A 6129-nucleotide genomic window follows, 5' to 3' on the forward strand; every position below is an offset into this window, starting at 1 on the left:
CTGAGACAGAAATAGGTTTCCTGGGGTGGGTTGCCCCCTTCGCGTCCCCTTTCATGCGTTGGCACCGCTTGCGGAACACCACGTAATCCACTACCTCACTTCTCATCCCGGGCCAACAGATACTCTGCCGAAGTCGTACGTCTTGGTGCACCCTGTACGTGCCATCTCATGGCATTCGACGATGAGCTTCCGTCTCAAGACGCGAGGTATCACGGGAAGCACAACATTCGAATCAGTGGCGTCCCAGGAAATCTTGCCAGCTTCATTCAGCCTCAGTCCATCAAAGTGACTCTGGAGCATTTCCGATCCCTTGTCTCCCTCTCCGTTCTCAGAGATACTCCTGCTCCTGTATCGATCAAGCACAATTCCCTCTTCCAGTCTATCTCAACGGCCTGCGTGGAAGCTTGTGTCACTGCGCTAAGTGCAACCCACCTGGGAAAAGAAGTACAGGTGTTGGTATACGGGGGCATTAATCTTTCCAACGGCCAGGCCTACCACACTTGTAGTGCCGGCTCGTTCGAGCGCACCTCCGCGATTCCGTCTTCATGGCTACAAGCTGTTCCGCAAGTTGGTCCACCCTGGTCAGCAGTTCGTCCAATGTCAAACCATCTATGGTCTCCTGCGGCTGCAACACGGCCCGTGGCGCCCTAGCCAGGGCCCGTGGAAGCTGTACTAGCTCCTCCACACCCAAATGACCAGTCACTCTCGCCAACCGCACCTGGGCACCAAGCGCGGGCTGCACTCCTCCAATGAACTGGTCCGACAACAACTGGTGGCGCGACACTCCATCCAGCCCTAACAAAGCGCGATCCACGACCGCCGGTAAAGAGCATGGTCGTGTCAGATCCACGTGCCATCCTGGCCGTCTTGAACCGCCTCATAGTCTCCAGGCGGTTGACCGGCGTGTCGAACTCCGCTGCAAGGACTTCCCTTATGATGGCCCAGTTCATCTTCCGAGGGCCCCTTCTGTCCGCATTCAAGGCCACCTTCACCTGGCACCAGTGGAGGAGCCTCAGCGCCACCAACTTACCCCGGTTGGTATCCAGTCCAGCAGCCTCCGCAACATCCCCAAAGTCCCCCAGGAAGGTCCGAACATCCCCATCCTCAGAGAGTTGTGGCCGCGGGTTCTTCGTCCTTATCACGGCACCAAACGAAAGGAAGAAGGCGTTCGCTGCGGATTTTTTTATTACAGTTACAGACTATTGAACAAAGAAGCAGAATTCTCATATGCATCTTGTTTGCAAAAACTGAGTATCCATCTTCTTGAACGCGTCTCCCTGAACTTTCCTGGATATGCATTGACTGTTACTCGAATGTAAGCAAATGGATATGCATGACTGTTACTCGAATGTAAGCAAATGCGACTTCACAAATTCGGTAACGGATCTCACTTTTCGAGAAACGCGAATCGGATTTACGAGAAAACATAATACTCGCATACCCTCTCATCAGTAGTATCACCCTTACACCGTTATGCGGCTGGGTTTTTGTTCATATTTTCGACCATTAGGAGGTCGTCTGGATGCCAAGCATGTAAGTGGCCCTGTCTTCCGACCAGCCACGTGAGAGTTAGGTCCTTAGGTGGTTTCAGCGTTTAGTCGCTAGCCATAAGACGGCTCTGTTTTGGGATTTCTCCCAGTACCCCCTCGGCATTATCGGAGGTTCATCAGCAGTGACCTCAATTATTTTCGGATCTGACCGGCATCACGGTCATATTACATGCTCGGTCCATGCCTTCAGCGGGGTAGTTGATGGAGTTTTCATGGTGAATCTGTTGATGATCTAATGTAACACAAAAATCAATCGAATAAATAGAAAAGGACAGGCAATGAAACTGTTATTGTTAATTGAAGTGATTGATAATGATAATGTATATTCCCAGCTTGTGGGTGGTATACCTTCTGGCATGGTCATGCGTTTACAATCAGGCTGGGGTATGACAGGGGGATTTGCGGGTGGTTGGGATTGCAATATACAGAAAGATGAGAGAGATCGCATAGTGGGTACAAATTGATAGTTCCTGTTTTTCTTCAGGTGGCAGGTGTGTTTCTTTCGCTGTCGTAGCGGCTATCGTCTATGAACTGCTTTCCGTAATTCCTGTGCGGCTTGACATTGGGGTAGATGACGTGTGTGGTGTGGTGTTGTGTTTGGCCTGTGTTCTGTTTTGCTACGTGTAGGTATGATTGTGGTGTGTCTCTGTCCGCGCTTGGCTTTTTCCAGGTCGCATCAGTGCTTACAGACTCAAGGTCATGTGAGTTACGATTGTGTAGCGCGATTTACGTGTTTGGAGAAAAAAACGAGTCGCGTGACGCCGCAGGCTACTGACACACCCAAATTGAGTTCGCCGAAATTATAGGGTTTTCGAAGTTGCTATTTTAATGGGAAGTTAGTTGAAAATAGGTGTACACAAGGTAGCCACATTGACTGGTTAAATATGCACGTGCAGGTTCCGGTCGATGTGTTAACTGTCTGAGAACATTTGGGGGTTTGTACCACAAACTGACTGTTACTAACAACGAGCTTCTCACTTTGAAGCGATCTGTCTGCTTGTATATCAGATTTGGCGTGCATATTCCAATGTGCCTGAGAACCTGATTAGCGGCGTATGTCCTCATCCGGGAAACCACACGTTGAACGTAGATGTCTCCCTCCCAAATTTTTCGACGGTCACAATAATAAGTGGTGTGCATTTCATATTCGCGCATTAGCCATTCGCTGCGATGAGCGACCTTCTGGACAGTATGCTCCAGGCTAGCTGAGTGATTCACGCGCCTCTTCAAACGCCCATTGGCGTTCTCCAGGCGGTTGTTGGTCGCATCCCCAAAATGTACCAACCCACGTTGTGCATGAATAGCCCACTTTCGAGTGATGTGGAGCCAGTGGGCAGTCAAATAAGAGAGAAAACTGGGATCTGTTCGCCTCAAGATCTGCAAATCGCGGCAAAATCTACGCGATTAGTATTTGGTGCACAGTCACTTACTCAGCTGCATTATCAAAGCGAGCCATGCAGTGGAATATATGCCGACTGCGGTTGGAAATTGTCTGCAAAAGTTACACCAAAGCAATGAAACATACATGCTCCAGGATAGCTTCCCGTGTGTGAAAATAGCACAGCATTTTGTCGAAGTCAAATACAGCCTTGGCAGCCCGCATCTGCGAAGTCATTTTGTCCATGACGAACGTTTTGACTGCATATTGTCCACCCATCATATCCTTGAACAAGCTGAACAGCTTGCGCAGTGGCGCGAAATGCTCGCTTTCGACAAAGGCATACATTACGGGTCGACCGATCCCCATGTCATCTGTCACAAGGAATGTATAAAGCTTGTAACTTAACAGCGAACGTCAGGGGCTCGAAATTTATTTACCCAAGACGGTTAGTACCGTGTGTAGCATCAACGTTTACAACGTCCGGAAAACGTCTAAATAGTGCTATCTGCTGAGTTCGAGAAAAGCACAGGTGACTTTATATGCCACCCTCCGATTCCACCGGCAGCAGGCGACCGCATTCTCGAAACTTGCCCACGATGGATGACATGTCACTTAAGAAACCGACTAAAAGTTAACGACCTACTTAACAATGGGGTCGACATTTGACGCGCTAGTTACGCACATCCTTGATAGCGAGTACCTTTCCAAAGTGGTCGGCGACGTACTGCCGAATCTCCGACGACGGAGCACCGTATTTCAAAAGGGTAGAACACTCCTTTAATTCATCATTTGTCAGTCGCCGGTCGATGGGGAGCCTGTCAAAAATAAACTTGCTGCGTAGATGGCTGTGCTCCAGGTAGTGGGAAGTAACCCTCAAGCAGTCATGGTACCGGCGAACGTGGAACCTTGCCGGACAATCAGTACGACGTGTTCTAAAACGTACACACAACTTACTAGGTGCGACGAATTCCACTGCTTCTGCTTCGTCTGTGGGGATGTCTGCTGCAACGGCGGAAGGCTTTTTCATACAAAAGTAGTGAATTGCTCTTCTTTTTGGAGTTTATACGGACGAAAACAACGAAATGTTTCGTCTGGTACTCTTTCAAAGCGACTGGAAATGCATTGAATGAGAAAAACTTTGACGAGCTAAATTCTCCACATTATCACCCCCCGCATTTACGTGCTCATCGACAACAGCCATTTAAAATATGAATATCGCGGGCCTTGAATATCGTGGGGGTTGAGTAGATTTAAACAACTTTCAACAAAACTGCGGCCGTTTGGGAAGATCTCATACGCCCGAAAAATTACCATCAAATGTTATAACTTTATGTTAAAGTTTTCTTCTTTCAAACCACGGTTTTAGAGAAATTTGGGGTTTGCTTCTAGCCCACGGCTCGCGTGACCTAGTAAGTAGTAAGCGCTTGAGATGCCTAGTCAAATTTGTCGGTGGAGATATACCTATAGACCCGGGATTACGTGCGCACAGTGTCGCCTCTAGACCCGAGTCAGTTGGCTCGGTGGACAGGGCCTGTTAATTTTTCGGCCATATATTTTGTGTGCGCGTTGTACCCACCCCGGTGGGTGAACTTTGGTCTCGTGTAAAAATTTACAGCTCTCGGGTGGGATGTACCCTGATGTCCTTTTATGACTTTTGCCGCTGTGTTCGACATGCAACATTTGGGCCTTTTCTTGGTCAGTGCGCGTTGTAGGTGAGCTGGTACTCTATCCGCGCCTTGCGATTACTTGGTCGGATATCTTTGGCCGGACAGCGCAATGTGGCTCTCAATGCAGTTCGAAGGAGTGCCACGGTTAGGGACTCCCCATCAGATAATTTTGGGCTGTGTCGTCCGGTATGGCAGCTGCATACTTCGCATAAAAATTTCCGCCTGTACCTAACATATGAATCTCCAAAATGCACGCTTTTAGGATATCGAGAAGTGTCTCCCTAGCCATTCGGCCGAGGAAGAAATGTTGGTTAGCGGTCTCAGGCTGCATGATACTCCTGAAAAAAAGTCTATTGAAATCGATTATTTGAATTAGATACAATAGTATCCAGGGTCTGCGAAATGAGGCTTCCTACTGGTCAGTAAGGAAATTTTTATGGTTGCACTTCATGGAGTATTTGACTGTCACTGCGGCTGGCAGGTCTCAGGGTGGTTACCACTTGTACAACAAATTTCGCCGCTTCTGTGAAGTGCGCTTAGGATCACTACGCCACAAGGATTTCGTTGTGGGTGGGGATCGTCTCGCGGATCAGCAAAGATTCCAGAAAACCGAGAGCGCGTCTGCATTCTTCTGATTATTTCTACTCGGATTTTAATGAGTAGCTGGTTTATTGGGCCTCGAAGCGATGCATAACCAGCAAAAACGAACTGTCGTGAGCAGCGGGAATTAAGCGAGAACTGTATGTCTTGGCATGCCCCTGACGGCATAAATGATCGCCAAGTTTGATCGGTCATCGACTGAGTCCAGATACTTTACCGACCACATGAAGAAGGTGCAACTCCGTGGCGCACTCAGAAGCTTTCTTTTTGAATACGACCGTGTGCGCTGTGAAGACACTATTACATTTCGCTGGGGTTACAACTCGTCACGGCAAGATCGCCTAAATACTCGGAAGAATTGCTGGCATCCTTCGTCATCGTATCTATAACTTGCTGAAATATGGATGGTGCTGTTTAAACACAAACTGTAACCAGTTTACTTGAACAAACCCTACTGCTGGCCAGGAGCTCCGGAAGACCTCTTAATTAGAACTTTTGCTGCCCGATTGAGGCCGAAACTCCGCGTGTTAAGGCTACTAGCCGGGAGCCAGGTTTCGAGCAACCCAAGAGACTCGGAATTTAAATTATTCCAAATACATGGACAATAAAGCCCCTTCCGGTAAACGGTGTGCAGATTGGTGGTCGGGGGAGGAGTTCCCAAGGTTCTGTAGGAAAACAAGTCCCACTTCGACTAACAGGGGTGAACTATATCAAGAGAAGTGGAATTGGTCCAGTATAGTGAAGTGAGTGTATCAAAATACTACCATTAATAATAATGTTTATTCCCAAATGATGGGTGGCATACCTTCGGGCAGGCCCATAATGTTACGGTCAAGATAAGAGCGTGACTGTTTTGATTTGTGGATACCGGGAATTTCGTGGCAAAGGGACGGTGACATAAACAATGAGCATTATCCGAATTTGACTTGGT

Source organism: Opisthorchis viverrini (assembly GCF_000715545.1).
Source record: "Opisthorchis viverrini unplaced genomic scaffold opera_v5_387, whole genome shotgun sequence".
In the NCBI taxonomy this organism is placed as follows: domain Eukaryota; kingdom Metazoa; phylum Platyhelminthes; class Trematoda; order Opisthorchiida; family Opisthorchiidae; genus Opisthorchis; species Opisthorchis viverrini.